Source organism: Nicotiana sylvestris, chromosome 7 (genome assembly GCF_000393655.2).
Source record: "Nicotiana sylvestris chromosome 7, ASM39365v2, whole genome shotgun sequence".
NCBI lineage: Eukaryota > Viridiplantae > Streptophyta > Magnoliopsida > Solanales > Solanaceae > Nicotiana > Nicotiana sylvestris.
Genome location: NC_091063.1, coordinates 42045711 through 42062663, shown reverse-complemented (window position 1 = coordinate 42062663; position 16953 = coordinate 42045711). Strand labels below are relative to the sequence as shown.

The window sequence follows — 16953 nt, the reverse complement described above, 5'->3', positions numbered from 1 at the left end:
GACTTGCATAATTAAGGGATCTTACATAAATAACCAGTTGGATTGACCTTACTTTTTCTTGTCGAAATGCATCGATTATATACAGATTAAATATTTATACATATATTAATATGATTTATATATATATATATATATATATATATATATATATATATATATATATATATATATATATATATATATATGCCGGCTATTTTAAACTTAAGATATTGAATGAATGGCTATTTAGATTAATTCTTCTATAATTAGCTCTTCATTTTAATTACTTATCTCGGTATTATATTAGTTCTAAGAAAAAGAAATGCTTTCTATTTTTAATACATATTTTTTTCAAAAGAAAAACTAGTTTTCAAAAGAATTTGGAACATAACCTTAGTAGAGATGTCTGTCTGCTCTGTACTGTGACAATGTTGTTACGTTCAATAAATGAACTGGTTTACTCATCCCTCTCAAATCCTTCTCTAGTATCAATTCTCCTGGATGAGTTCCTTGTGTACTCTTCAATGGTTGCGTTACTCTGGCACAACTGATATTATAGGCAAATATCATATTGTCAGTACATAAAACTTAAATTTGCATTTTATAGTATGTTTTCCGTGCCAAGTAGAAAAATTGTCTTAAACTCACTTGTCATGGTCAGGAGAAACTCCTTGAAAAAATATTTTAGTTTTTGTTGTATCAACTTCTGAATCCACCCATTTTGCCCAGGTATTTAGTGCTTTCTCGTATAAGATTAACCGGGGTGCGTTTTTGCATGTAGAGTTGCCATCTTGAACAAGATCCCAACTGCAAAAGCAACCATAATAATATGACCAAACTTAAAATTCCATCAATTAATGAAAGTAAATTTGATGTATTGACGATGTAAAGAATATTTAATAAATTCAAGTCTCTTATAAGATAATTACAGGTAAATTTATATGACAAACATTATCTAATAACTTGTATACATGTTAAAATTAAGTGATAGTGCAAAAGATCAAAAAAGGGGAGCCGGATGCAAAAAACATCCCGCATTTATGCAGGGTTCGAGGAGCGGCCGCATTCCAAGGGGTGTGATGTAGGTAGTCTACACAGATAAAAGATTAGTGGCTGATTCCTTTGCTCAAACCCGTGACTTATAGACCATACAGAGACAATTCAGTCGTTGCTCCAAGTCTCCCCTGGATAGTGAACAAAATCTATACTCTATAATTAAGGTAGAAATATGGAAAACTGATTGAAGAGTACTTACGCTTGTTTTCTGCCAGTATGAAGCCATCAATGTCAAGAATCAAATATAAGGACATCCATTTCTTTCCATTGAGCAGCACTACTGAAAGAATCCAGCATTAACACTCGTGTCCCGTTATTTTTTGTAATAATGTCTACTAGGAAAATATCTCGAAGTATTAAGTACGAGGTGTTGTATTTCTGCATTTTGGCAATGCATGTATTCAAGAATCAAACATAAGGTACTTGCAAATTAAATAACTTGATTAATATTCTAATCTAGATCCCTGTAATATTTTAGAGAGTAAATTAGCTATCAACACAACTCTTTATTGACAATGAATTAGAGATGAAAAAGTTAGGGATGCCGAATAGACGGATTGAACTACATTTGAACAGGTTAAAACAGGTATAAATTATAACTTGCTCAATGTTTGCTTGGGTTAGGATGAGCCGGCCGGTCAATCGGGGCAAAACTATTAATTGTAACTCAACCCATTCAACTCATGTCATTTTTTATTTATTTGCTTGTTCATTTATACTTTGTTATATACCGAATGAAAATTGATAAGAGATTTTTTTCTTTATTTATCATGACATATTAAACAAGTCAAACGCCAAAAAAAAGACCACTTATTAGAGTATGTTTTGATAAGTTATCTTATCGGTCAATTCTATATGTGCGTGCAGTCCGTATTGGCTCAAGATTTTAAATGAGTTAAATTTGACATTCGTAGGAAAAACATATTGGAAATGTGAAGATTGAAGTTTCTCCTATCCTTTTGGAAGTATACTCAGCTTGTGGATCGGCTGCATGTAGCATACAAGTGAGAGATTGCCATTGATCAAGGCTTAGTGAATCTCCTACAAACATCAACCGCTTGCCCTTCAATTTGAGTTGAAATTTTGTCGCATTAAACCTACAAAACACAACATATACAGCTAAGTAAATTAACAAAAAGACAGAAGGTAAAAGATAAAACAGCCAATGTTAATTTTAAAAAAATATAGATTCAAGAGAGAAAAAGAAAGGGGTAGTCTGGTGCAAAAGCATCCCGCATGATCTAGGGAAGAGTCGCACCCAAAGGGTGTGATGTAAACAGCCTACCCTAATGCATGCAAATATTAGTGGATGCTTCCACGGCTACAAGCTGTGACTTACTTATAGAGACTAACTTTACACATTCAAGAAAGTACCTAGATAAATTGCACCCAGTGGGTTGCCATCTATATTTGAGATAATCCTTATCTGGCCTTCCATTCTTTAAGCAATCAAACTGCTTTTCAATGAATGGACACACCGATGAATCATAAAGAGGGTAGTAATCATCATAAACCCATTTTCCTTAGAAGAGATCACAGCCGTTGGTTCCCAACTGGTTTAAATCATTGATCAACTTTCCATTTACATTGTTCAACATGCAAAGAAGTATAAATAGTGCAGAAGCTGCACCAACAGCTAGAGAAAAACTATCCATCACTATTGTTTAACCAAAAATCTGAGTCCTTGGTGAAAGCTAAAAAAGAAATTCGGGTTACTGATAATCAGAAGACAAAAAATAAAATACTTTTGAGAACAATGGTAGAAGGTAAATAGATAAGTATTTCAATGAATTCTCAATAGTATTCTGTGTCCTTACAAATGATGATACTTCTTCCTTTTATAGATCATTCTAGGTAAAGGAATAAAGCCTCAGCTTTAATGATATAATCATGAGCAATAAATGACATTAAATAAGCCGTTATACAATCATTCCTATTAAATACCAACTTTATAACGTATCAAACGTTTAATAATGAATTTGGACTCCTTTCTGTCATCTGATCCTTGCTTTCAATGCCTTCTAATCCGTTGGCTGTAAATAATTTAAATTGGTACGAGACTCGTATCTATACGTCGTCTCGTGCCTATTTAAATTCTTCTTCCCGTGACTGTTTTCACCGTGCCTCTTAGTCAATTGTTGTTCTTTGACCATTCAACTAATCCACGTGTCATGCCACATCATCTTTAATATAAATTCAGTTTTTTTCCAATACAGATAGTCCCCCCACTTTCCATTTTTTTTATCAATTAAATAATTGGGAAGTGGATCTTCATGTAAAAAGAACTTTTGCCACAATTAATGCTCATGACAGTACTAACGTCTCAGCAGTCTTTTCCATTTAATGTTCTGTCCATGTGTCATTTTATAATTGATTCCGCTATTCATACCCTTCTTCGAGACTTCTTCATTCTCACTATTTACGAAGTGATAGCTGCCTTTATTATAGGCTTTTCATCATTATACTTAAAAAGTTGACGGTTCCCATTTTACACATAACTTTGTCTTCCTTTGTCTTCTTCACAAATCTTCAGCACATACTTCCTTCTTAACAATGTCTTCTTCAAACCCTAACCGTAAAAAAGTTCCAATTCTAGATCAGTTCCCCAACGCCCCTGTTAGACACAGAAGAGGCGGAGGAAGTAGGCTTCGAACAGGGTTAGAATCTACGCGAGGCGGCTCCTCTGGTTCTTCTTCAAGGAGTTTTGTCCCAAAAGCCCCTTCTTCTAAAAGTAGGGAAATTCTTGATACTTCTCAAGAACCCTCAGTTGATGATATAGTTCCCGGCGATTTGTCTTTTGAAAGTGACAAAACGTCTCTTCAAAAACAAATTAAAAATTTAGAAAGAGCCGATACTTACCCAACATTAGTAACCGAGCTTACAATCCCCACCATAAGAAGAGATTGTAACTGGAAGGATAGTCTCCGAATGTCAATTCCTTCCCCAAATCAAAGAATTTCCTCTTTTAGAAATGGGTATTCTTCTGTTTACACTTACCCCTTCACTTTAGGTTTTAATCCTCCGATTGACCCAGTTATTCTCGATTTTTGTCGTTTCTTTACAATTTGTTTGGCCCAAATTGGTCCATTGGTGTGGAGAACAGTGGCTTGTTTGAGATATTTATCATCCAAGGCCAATGTCAATTTCACCTTTTCTCATCTCATTCATCTATACCATCCCAACTTAATACGCCATGGGGTTTTCACCTTAACTGCAAGGAGCAAAAAAGTTTTGGTAAACCCTGAGGATGATAAAGATCGTGGATGGTATATCCGTTACGTTGCTGTTCGTACAGTGGATTTGATTGGCGAAACAAATATTCCCTTTCCTGAGAAGTGGAATTTTGAACGTAAGTTTCCTCTTATTTACCGTACCTACTTTTGAGAATTTCAAAAGAATGTTGTTTTTAACCTCGTCCCTTCTTGGTTTTTTGTAGCAACCATGGGAGATGTGGAACCTATTCCCAACTTTCGTGGTTGGGTAGACTCACTTTTGAAGATTGCTACTAGGGAGCAGAGAACTTGGAAATCAATTTCTTCTTTACATGGCTGGAAAGTCAAAACACATGGTATCCCCCCTTTTTTAAAAAATTTTTTTTGTTTTACATGTTAAGAACTTTTTCCTCAACTTTAATCATGTATATCCATTCTTTAATCAGGATTTGGCATTAGAGGAATGACAGCTGAAGTAGCTATGGCCATTCGCATGTCTGCGAATGCTGCTCTGGATTTAGATAAGGCTCGAGCCTTGCTGCCTAAAAGAAAAGCTACAAAGGAAAGTTCTGAAGAAGAAGAGGAGGGTACCTCCCTAATTACCAGGCCAAGGGCCAGGAGACGAATAATCATTGATAATGAAATTGAAAACACTCCTGCTCGTACCTCCGCCACCGAGCCTGTTTTGATTCAATCTGATGAGGATGCCGAACCAAGAGATAATAATGAGTCAATTCAGCACCTTTTTGACAGTGGTTTTGGGAGTGGCGAGCTCGGACCTATTTTTGATGAAGCTCCTCTTTCCTCATTTGTTCCTATTTCCTCCATTCCTCTGCCAGTCGTAAGTGTTTCTTTACCAGCTTTAACAACTTTCGTTTGTTTGCCAATTTCTACCGCTCCTATATTTGTTCCCTTGGCTGTTTCGACCGCACCTGCTTCTGTTCCGGTGTTGGTTTCTACATCTTTTCCCTCCATTCCTTCCGCTGCTCCTCTTCCCTCTGTTCATCATACAGAGACAGGTTCTAGCAGCGGAAATATGACAATGAGAAGTGTTACTTTGGAGGTTCCTGCCAATCATAGCCTCCTGAGGAAGACCGGCAGAGCCGATGTTTGGCTCGAACCTCTAATTAGAGATATCGAGAAGAAGAAGATGGAGAGCCATAGCTGCTTAACTTTGATGAATGACGTAGTTCATTTTACTTTGAAGGTATTTCTACCAACAAGTTTTTTTTCTTTTTTTTTTAAATTATCTTCAATTTCTCATTTCCGTGACTTACCTCTGTAGGCTAACCTTATTGGCACGGAATTAATGAGAAGAATTTCCTTACTGGAAAGAAAAGCTCGTGAGTCTGAAAAGTCTGTCCATGAGGCTGAGGAAATAGCTAGGGGAGCCCAACTTGAAGCAACCAATTGGAAGGAGCAGTTCGAAAATGCTCAAGGGACCATAGAAGAGTTGCAAGAAGATAAAAATCTCCTAGAGCAGCAAAACCGTGGTTTAACTTCTGAACTGGCAACAGTCAAAGCCTCTTCAAGCCAATTGAAAAGAGACAAAGAGCTTTTGGAATGCTCTTTGTCAGAACAATTATCCAGAGCTAGTGAAGAAGTTAGAGAGCTGAAGGCACTTTTGGCTAAAAAGGAAGAATATGCAGGAGAGTTAGTGCAAAGCTTGACTCAAGCTCAGGCTGACTTACAGACTTCTTCTGACGAGATTCAAGCCTTGAAGAGTTCTCATGCTTCTCTTGAAGCTTCCCTTGATTCCCATTTAGCTGAAAATCAAATTTTAAAAAACGATCTTGCTATGTGGGAAAAGGAATATGGACTTCTAGAGGAAAATTTTAACATAGAAGTGAGTTGGGCTTTCCTGAATTCTCGTCGTGATGCTTTGACGGAAGCTGCTCAAGAGGGTTTTGACTTGCAGTCTGAACTGGCCAAAGTCATAGATACCATCGAGAAAAGCCAACAGTCTACTGATACTCCTTCTCCTGCCCTTGAAGTTCCTGAAAATGTTGCTATTCCAGCTTCAGAGGGTGAAACTTCTACAACCCAGTCTGTGGAAGTTGAAGCTTCCGTGACAACCCCCTCAATTGAATGATGGTTTTATCCCTTAGTTTTTTTAAAGGATTTTTTGGTGAAAGTCCCCAGTTATCATAATGGGGCACTTGTATAAACTTTTATTGACTAAGTTTCTACTTAGTCTTTTTAATTATATCAAGAAGTTTTGTTAGTACTTCAATGTGTTCTACTCTTGCCTTTTCCTTACTTATTTAGGACTTATAGAATAGTTTAGCATTTTTATCCTTTGAAAATGCTTTATGATTCTTCCCATGACTTATTGACATGAGGCTTATAAAAGAGGGCCCTTTTATTTTATCGACACTTAATGAAGAAGACGTCTCAACTTCATAATGGTGTTAAAATACGATGAAAGTAATAGGAAAACACACGTTTTGTATGAAACAACTTTGGCAAGTTTTCATTCATAAACTTTTAACAAGTGTTTGACTGTTACATGTATTACAATACATCTACAACTTTTCTCGTAACTGTTTTTCTTGTAACAGATTTGTAAATAACATAAAATAAACAAGGTTTTTTTTTCATAACCTGTTTCAGTACATAGTCATGACCCTATCTTTACATGTTAAGAAGGGTTTGAGAGGTGACTTTGTTTATGAGTTTGAGAGATGACTCTGTTGTTCTCATGAATGTTGAAGACTTCGTAACTTTTTCTCAACACTTGCTTCTTTGTGGCTGATTTTTGTTCGATACTCGTATCTGTTTCTTTGCACCTATATGTGTATAATATATAGTCCCCCAAGTGTTTGAGCGGTGAAGTATGAAGCCTCGAGCACTTGTTTATTTCTTTTACTTTGGCCCTTTTCCTGAAACAGAAAGATATACGGGACTCGACGGTGTGATTATAGATGAAGACTGCCTAACTCGTGTGTATTTCCATCAGATTAATTGTAACCCTGGGCTAGGAATTTAAGAATACTCCATTTTGCCTTGCAGGTTGTGACTCATCATTTGGCACGAGTTAGGATATTTAGCCTAGCATCTAAAATCGTTAGTAAAATATTAATAAACCAAGAGAAGAATTTTTACATGATGATACCTGACCGTAGGTACTTTCTTAAAAGTAATATCTTTTTAAGTGGACAGCATTCCAATGTGAGGGTAAAACTTTACCATCCATTGTTTCCAACTGGTATGCTCCTTTTCCCGCAATGCCACGGACTTTGTATGGTCCTTCCCATGTTGGACTTAGCTTTCCTGAGTTAACAGCTTTTGCAGATTGGAACACCTTTTTAAGCACGAAGTCCCCAATTTTGAAAAATCTGAGGCGTGCTTTCCTGTTGTAATATCGTTCTATTACTTGCTTTTGTGCTGTCATCCTTATCAAAGCAGCTTCTCTTCTTCCTTCAAGTAAATCTAGGCTAACCCGCATCTCCTCATTATTGGATTCCTCCGTTGCCTTATCGTACCGTGTGCTTGGCCCACCTATTTCAACTGGAATTAAGGCTTCCGTACCATAAACCATCGAAAATGGTGTTTCTCCAGTGCCTGTTTTGGTCGTTGTACGATAAGCCCATAGTACTCCGGGTAACACCTCAGGCCAATTACCTTTTGAATCTTGTAACCTCTTTTTCAAGTTATTGATAATAACTTTGTTAGTTGATTCCGCTTGTCCATTCCCCACTGGATGATATGGCGTAGATGTTATTCTTTTGATCTGCCAACTTCGAAGAAATTCTGTAACTTGTGCTCCAATGAATTGTGGTCCATTGTCACATACGATCTCCTTTGGTACTCCAAAGCGGCATATTATATTTCGCCATATGAAGTCTTTAACTTCTTTTTCTCGTACCTGTTTAAATGCCCCTGCTTCTACCCATTTAGTGAAATAATCTGTAAGTACAAGTAGAAATTTTACCTGACCTTTTGCTTGTGGAAGTGGACCTACGATATCCATTCCCCATTTCATAAAGGGCCAAGGGGCTAAAACAGGATGTAGTAACTCAGCTGGTCTGTGCATATTATTGTCGTACCTTTGACATTTATCACATTTGGACACGAAACTGGTTGCCTCTTCTTCCATCTTAGGCCAATAATATCCTGTGCGAATTAACGTTCTTACCAGTGACCGTCCTCCTGCGTGATTCCCACAATGTCCTTCATGTACTTCTCTCATGACATATTCGGTTTGAGAGGGACCGAGACACCTTGCTAGTGGTCCGCCGAACATCTTTCGATAAAGATTACCTTGATATAAACAATATCGTGCAGCTTTTTTGCGAAGCGCGTAAGCCTTTCCTTTGTCATTAGGCACGGTTCCGTGCTGTAAAAAGGCAACAATTTCATTTCTCCAATCCCATGTTAGATGATTAAAATTTACCTCGTTTTTGTCAGGTTCAAGAACAGAATGAAATAGATGTATGACTGAAGCATCTGTATTGTTTGCCACGTCTGCTGCGGATGCAAGGTTTGCTAAAGCATCTGCCTCTACATTCTCATCTCTTGGGACCTGCACTACTTTCCAAGTTTGGAATTGCTTTATTAACTCCCGTACCTTTGCGAGGTATTCTTGCATTCGTGACTCTCTGGCTGTGTAAGTCCCCAGCATCTGATTAACCACGAGTTGAGAATCACTCTTGATTATAATCTGTGTTATGCCGAGTTCTCGTGCCAATTCTAAACCTGCAATTACAGCTTCATATTCTGCTTCATTGTTAGTTATAGAATGACATTTTATAGCCTGTCTAATGGTCTCACCCGCAGGTGGTACGAGGACTATTCCTAAGCCTGCCCCTTTTACATTAGATGAACCGTCAGTGTATAAAACCCAAGTCCCCGGGTTCGCACCATTAAAAACTAATAATTCTTTTTCTGCTTCTAAATGCATCCCCTGGCTAAAATCAGCCACGAAATCAGCTAGTACTTGAGACTTTATAGCGGTCCTGGGTTGATAAATAACTTCATATTCACTTAGTTCTATAGCCCATTTTGCTAATCTTCCTGAAAGTTCGTGTTTATGCAAAATATTTCGAAGCGGAAAAGCAGTAACTACAACAATGGGATGACATTGAAAATAAGGTCTTAACTTTCTAGATGCCATGACCAAAGCTAATGCTAATTTTTCTAGCTGTGGGTATCGTGTCTCAGCTTCCAATAAGGACTTACTTACGTAATAAATAGGAGATTGTTTACCTTGGTCCTCGCGGACTAAAACAACACTTACCGCGACTTCAGATACGGCCAGATAAATGAGAAGTTTTTCCCCTACCTTCGGTTTTGCCAACAACGGTGGTTTTGACAAATAAGTTTTCAAATTTCTAAGGGCTTGCTGACAATCTTCATTCCATTCAAAATGATCTTGCTTTTTAAGTGCAGAGAAAAACTTAAAACACCTTTCTGAGGATTTGGAAATAAATCTCCCCAAAGCTGCAATTCTTCCCGTTAATCGTTGTACTTCCTTTTTATTAGTAAGGATATCCGGGATTTCTTCTATTGCTTTGATCTGAGAAGGATTCACTTCAATACCACGGTTAGAAACAAGAAAACCCAAAAACTTACCTGATGCAACTCCAAATGCACATTTTTCTGGGTTGAGTTTCATATTAAATTTTCGCAAAATTTCAAAAGTAATAGATAGATGAGAAATATGATCATGAGATTGCTGGGTTTTGACGAGCATATCGTCTATATATACCTCCATTGTTTTCCCTAAATGTTCTTGGAACATTTTGGTGACCAACCTTTGATAGGTTGCCCCAGCATTTTTGAGACCAAAGGGCATTACTTTATAACAATAAGTCCCCCTGTCTGTGATGAAAGAAGTTTTTTCTTCATCACCAGGATCCATTTTGATTTGATTATATCCTGAGTATGCATCTAAAAAACTTAAAAGTTCATGACCTGCGGTCGCATCAATTAGTTGATCTATATGTGGTAAGGGAAAGGAATCTTTTGGACATGCTTTATTTAAATCAGTATAATCTACACAAACACGCCACTTACCATTTTTTTTTGGGTACAACCACCGTGTTAGCTAACCAAGTAGGATATTTTACCTCACGGATTGATCCGATTTTTAATAATTTTTGGACTTCATCCTGAATCACCTGGTTCTTGAAAGCACCTTGTTTCCGTTTCTTTTGCTTTATTGGTGTGAAAGAAGGGTCCTCGTTGAGTTTGTGAGTCATCACATTTGGTGGTATCCCTGTCATATCAGCGTGGGACCAAGCAAAGCAATCTAAGTTAGCTTTTAAAAATTCGATTATCATACCTCGCATGTTCGTGTTTAAATTAGCCCCGATATAAACCTTCCGTTCAGGCTGTTGATCAAATAACATCACTGCATCAAGCTCTTCAATCGTCGTTTTGATGCTTTCATTCTCTTCAGGTTCTTGAATTGTGTCAGGCCTTGAGTCCAAATCTGTTTTCTCTTATTCAGTTGAAGTTTGATCTTTTTTACCTTCAACTGTTTCCTGTAATTGCTATTTTGCTTTTTTTACGGCGCTCGTACTTGTTACAGCGTTGACACTTCTGGCCATCTGCTGATCCCCACGAATTTGACAAATTCCCCATGGTGATAGGAATTTGATAACCTGATGCAGGGTTGATGGGACAGCATCCATATCGTGTATCCATGGCCTTCCCATGATCATATTGTAGGCCATTTCCATATCAACTACCTGAAATTTAGTTTCCTTCACAACACCCATAGCAAAAGTTGTTAGTATTACCTCACCTTTTGTTACTACACTTGAATTGTCGAAGCCTGACAAGGTGTGCGCCTTGGGTAACATTTTGTCTTCAGCTTGCATTTCCCGCAGTACCCTTAGTAATATAATATTTACAGAACTTCCTGGATCAATCAAAACTCGTTTTACATTAGTATCATGTACAAGTAAAGATATTACCAGTGCATCATTATGTGGAGTTGTCACTCCTTCGGTATCTGCGTCATCGAACGAAATGCTTTCATTGTCAAGGACCTGCCGCACCCGTTTCCCGTGTGTAATCGTTACCTTAGAAACCTTGTTGGAAGCTGTGTAAGTTATGCCATGAATATCTTCTCCCCCGCTTATGACATTCACTGTCCTCTTGGGTGAAGGAGGTTGTGGTGGTTCTTGTCTGTTTTTCATATAAGCTTGTTTTCCTTTCTCACTAAATAACTCAGTGAGGTATCCTTGCTTCAATAAATGATCTACTTCACTTTGCAGGAATCTGCATTCTGAAGTTTTGTGCCCGTGATCGTTGTGAAATTCGCACCAATGATCCGGATTGCGTCTACTTGGATTTGACCGCATTTCTTTCGGCCACCGTACCTTATCTCCCATGCTTCTTAAAACAGCTACGAGCTCGGAGGTAGAGACGTTAAAATTATATCCACCGAATCGTGCCTTTAAACTCCGGTCATCATCACGTGATTCTTGTCTATTCCGATCATTCCTGAACTTTGAAGAAGAGCCAGAATCCCGGTTCCTTGACTTTTGATCGTATTGCTGGTTATCTTGCTTCGATCGTGGGTCCTTTCCTGCGGGTCCCATATATGGATCGTACCTGTTTTTACCTGATCTTTTTTCGGAATCTGACCTTCGGGTACCGCCCCTTTCTTCATGATGGAGCTTAGGTACGGTATCTTCTTCGATTCGCAGCTTCGTGCTATACCTGTTGTAAACATCATTCCATGTGGTTGCAGGAAATTCTCGAAGACTTTCTTTGAGTCGTCTCGTGGCTTCAGAACTTTTGTCATTTAAATTACTTGCAAAAGCTATAGCAGCCCAATTGTCTGGCACACGAGGTAGAGTCATTCTTTCACGTTGGAATCTATCAACGAAGTTTCTAAGCAACTCCGAATCCCCTTGTTTGATTTTGAAAATATCTTCCATCCTTTTCTCAACTTTTTGTGCTCCCGAATGTGCTTTAATAAAAGAATCTGCAAGCTCAGCAAAAGAATTAATAGAATTTTCAGATAAAAGAGAATACCAGGTTAATGCACCCTTGGTGAGTGTTTCTCCAAATTTCTTGACCAATACTGATTCAATTTCTTGTTTGGTCAAGTCGTTGCCTTTCACGCCGGTTGTAAATGCAGTCACGTGGTCACGTGGGTCTGTAGTACCATCATATTTCGGGATGTCAGGCATTTTGAATTTTTTCGGAATTGGAAGGGGAGCAGCACTAGGCTTCCATGGTTGTTGTGAGTATTTGTCCATGTCTACTCCTTTTATTACAGGTGGAACTCCAGGGATTTGTTCTATTCGCTCATTTTGTTCCTTCAGCTGTTTCTGCAAGGTTAGTACTAAATTTTGCAAATATGAATTATTTAAATTACCTGGTCCCCCTTCTTGTGGTTCACTGGGGGTTGCTCCGTTTCCAGAATTATCAAGACCAGAACGGGGGTTCTCCAATGTATTATTATTAGGAGTTGGTGTAGGTGGCGCAGCAGGCAATCGACTAACAAGTGCCTGAAGAGCTTTGCCGACTTGTGCATCGATTAGCTTTTGCAAAGCTTCAGTTGTAACTCCTTCAAAATGTTCAGATTGCTCTTGTTGATCAGCACGGGATTCAGTAACAGGAGTGCCTTCACGAGATTGACGTGGTGAATTTAAAGGAGAGGGAACCACGATATCTTGATTTTGATGTATTTGATTCTCATGGTTTCCCAATGTGTTGTTACTGTTGTTGTCGGCGTTATTGTTTGACATGGTGACGATAATAGATAAGATATAGCTTAAAAGGAAAGATTATCAGATTCCTGGTAACGGAACCAATTTGTTTAACCAAAAATCTGAGTCCTTGGTCAAAGCTAAAAAAGAAATTCGGGTTACTGATAATCAGGAGACAAAAAATAAAATACTTTTGAGAACAATGGTAGAAGGTAAATAGATAAGTATTTCAATGAATTCTCAATAGTATTCCGTGTCCTTACAAATGATGATACTTCTTCCTTTTATAGATCATTCTAGGTAAAGGAATAAAGCCTCAGCTTTAATGATATAATCATGAGCAATAAATGACATTAAATAAGCCGTTATACAATCGTTCCTATTAAATACCAACTTTATAACGTATCAAACGTTTAATAATGAATTTGGACTCCTTTCTGTCATCTGATCCTTGCTTTCAATGCTTTCTAATCCGTTGGCTGTAAATAATTTAAATTGGTACGAGACTCGTATCTATACGTCGTCTCGTGTCTATTTAAATTCTTTTTCCCGTGGCTGTTTTCACCGTGCCTCTTAGTCAATTGCTGTTCTTTGACCATTCAACTAATCCACGTGTCATGCCACATCATCTTTAATATAAATTCAGTTTTTTTCCAATACAACTATAAGAAGCCAAAAAAAATAAAAGGTTTATGCTCTTTTTTCTGTCAATTTTCTATCTTGACTACACAAATATCATAAATTTCATGTGTAAGTGTTTTTGTAAGTTCCAAACTCTATTGTTGAGAATGTTGAGGCAAATATACCTCTGTGTAGATAAGGATGGAATTAAGTTTTAGCAGGACTCTCCTATATAGTGTATAAATATCTCATCATATAATATTCTTCCTTTTATTGAATTTCTTCAATTATGAAGAGAATGGACATAATTTTAAACCATGTAGATCTAATGTAATCAGGTTGGAAATTATGTTAACGGAAAGTGCATGATAAATGATGGTCTATATTTATTGGTATTACTTATTTGGAAGAACAAACTAAGTCAAGTAATAAATATTATTAATAAATCTCTTTTCATAACTAGATTAATGAAATCTGTAGTTAAAAATTGATTCACTCTAATGTCTTCCTTATTTGCCTTATCTTGATTGTTTTTCTCCTTCTTTTTTTTTTTTTTTTGCTAATAATAATACTGGTTGATATAGCGAGGCTTTGATAATTTTTCAATTTTGAGAGTCTAACTGAGCTTCTGGTAATCAGGATTATCAAGTTTCCAACAAGGGTTGCCTGAAAGGTGCTCTTAAAAAGAAAAAATTTGTTCTTAAAACTTTTATGTAAATGCTTTGATAAGTATACATTCCATTTATTGTCTAATTAACTAAATTAATCTCAAGTAGAAATTTTTTAGTTTAATTAGATAATAAGCAAATTTTATTCCTAAACAATGTTAAAATCTTTAGTCTGAAAGTACTTTCAAAAGCTCGCGCTTTTGGTACATGTGTTTTTCTTGGCCCAAATATCCATTAAACGAAATAAATGTTATAATTTTCAAAAATTTTGTTAATTACTCTCTCCGTCCATTTAAGCGATACAACTTCTAGTAGGAGAGCCAAAGGATTGACCCTTTCTTTTTCTTTTTCTTTTTCTTTTTCTTCTTTTTTTTTTTTTTTTTGTTTGCAAGTATATCCGTTCTTCTGATGCCTATGAATTTTGATAATTTTAAATCTATAATCATCTGGTAGCATAAATTATGTGGGACGGTTCTTCTTGGGAACACAGTTCAAATTTTGATTCCCGTAAAAAAAATCTTGAAAAAATAGCCTCCGGCTAGAATTTTGAGAAGTGCTTCTAGTGATCGTCAGAAGTTTCCCATATAAAAATTTTTGGTGATCACCATATGAAAAACTTTACTGATTGGTAGAAGCAATTCCCAAGATTCTAACTTAAAACTGTTTTCCCAAGGCTTTTCATAAAACCAGGGTCAAAATTTTAAGGGTGAATCCGAATGATCCTATTTGTGCGGGCGAAGTGCAGCAACAGTCACTTTTAAGTCCACTATTGAAAATATATTCACAATTTATAATGTATTTAAAGATTAGCCAATTCACCCAAACTTCAGGAGGGAAATTCAGGATTTAGTGTCTTGAGTTTTTGAGCTGCTAATTTGAAATTCGGGACTATGTGTCCTGAATTTCTGAACTACTAATTTAAAATTCAGGACATAAGATTCGAACTTCTGAACATAATTTTTGAACTTTAGGACACGATGTCCTGAAGTTTGAATTTTGAGGTTTAAACTTTAGGACGCCATATCCTAAAGTTTGAGCAAAATCGGCTAATTTTTAAATACTTTGTAAACTGTGGATATATTTTAAACATTATACTTAAAAGTGGCTACCTGGTGTCATTTCCACTATCTGTGCAAATCAACCCTTCAGTTGGAGACATTTGCATCTATACCCGCTTTTTGTGTCATGTTTTAACTTGTGCCCGCTTTGCAAAAAAATTGCAAGCGTACCCGCTTTTTCGCATAACTTTAGCATACGGGGCTGAAGTAGCAAAGGCAATCACGCAAAACTTCAGCATTCTAGTAGACAGGCCTGAAATTCAGCTCTAGAGCTGAAGTTTTTGTTGTGTAACTAGCGAACTTTAGCTCTAGAGCTGAAGTTTTTGTTTTGTATCTGGCGAAGTTTTGTTTTGTAACTGGCGAACTTCAGCTCTTTGTTTTGTAACTAGCGAACTTTAGCTCTAGAGCTGAAGTTTTTGTTTTGTAACTCGCGAACTTCAGCTCTAGAAGTTTTGTTTTGTAACTGGCAAACTTCAGCTCTAGAGATGAAGTTTTTGTTTTGTAACTGGCGAACTTCAGCTCTAGAGCCGAAGTTTATCTGATTTGCTCTTGTCTCACACATGAAAATGTGTAAGCATCTATATTCATGCTAGTTTGTTACCTAGTAAACAGTTCTGGAAGATAAACTCTTAATCGAGATCGAAGAAGTGGATTAAGAGTTTTTGTGTTTGTTTGTTGTTAAAGATGTTCTGTCAAATTTTTGGTAGGAGTTTGGGTAGTTAAGCTTTCTTTAAATAATGCAATCTTGTGGGCTGTTGCATGGACGTTCGCCGTTGTTATGCCTAGGCCTCAATTCAAGTTTGCTTACTGTTATAACAAGCAAGTCAATTCTTAGATGCAAATTGAACATGTTGAATTTATGTTGGAAAATGCAAAGGCATTAAATTAGTTCAGGCATGGAGATAAGCGGAGTCAACTATGGAAACTGGATTACCCCCCCCCCCCCAACCAAAAAAAAAAAGAAAGAAGAAGAAAACGGAGGAGAAGGAGGAGGAGAAAGGGGGCTGAAGTTGTTTAAAAAGTGGGTACAAGTTAAAACTTTAAAAAAAATGGGTATAGGTTAAATGGGGACGACCAAATTGGAGGCCCCGTGCAATTTTTACCTTCAGCTGGTAGCCGAACTCACTTTATCCCGATTGTAAAGAGATTATGGCCCAAGATTTCTTGTAATACTCTTGTAAAAATAGCACGGTATAGCCAATTTTTGGGCTGGTTATTCAAAAATAGCCAGTGTTTACGAAGTCAATGATAAATAGCCACTATTTTGCTGCAACAGAGACCGGTCCAGCATAATATACTGGAGTTCGGTGCACCTGTGTATGAACTCCAGCATATTATGCTGGACCGGTATACTTTGCTGACTCCAGTATAATATACTGGAGATTGGAGCACCGGTGCTCTAAACTCCAGTATATTATACTGGACAATTATACTTGCTGGAACTCAGTATATTATGCTGGAGTTATAGTGTACTTATGCCGGAACTCCATCATATTATGCTGGAGTTCCAGCATACTTATCCTGGAACTCCAGTATAATATGCTGGAGTTCAAGCATAATAAGTACACTAGAATGTTGGAACTCCAGTATAATATACTGGCGTATTTTTCGGGTTTTGAACAGTGTTTTCGCTCAGAATATTTATCTTTACATAAAAAGTGGCTAAATTTCGATTACTTTTGAAACT

General features: G+C 37.0%; 1 pseudogene; it reads right to left on the bottom strand.

Moving 5' to 3' along the window:
* Positions 1 to 372: 372 nt before the first annotated feature.
* Positions 373 to 5222, bottom strand: LOC104233547 (protein trichome birefringence-like 43; annotated as a pseudogene).
* Positions 5223 to 16953: the final 11731 nt, after the last annotated feature.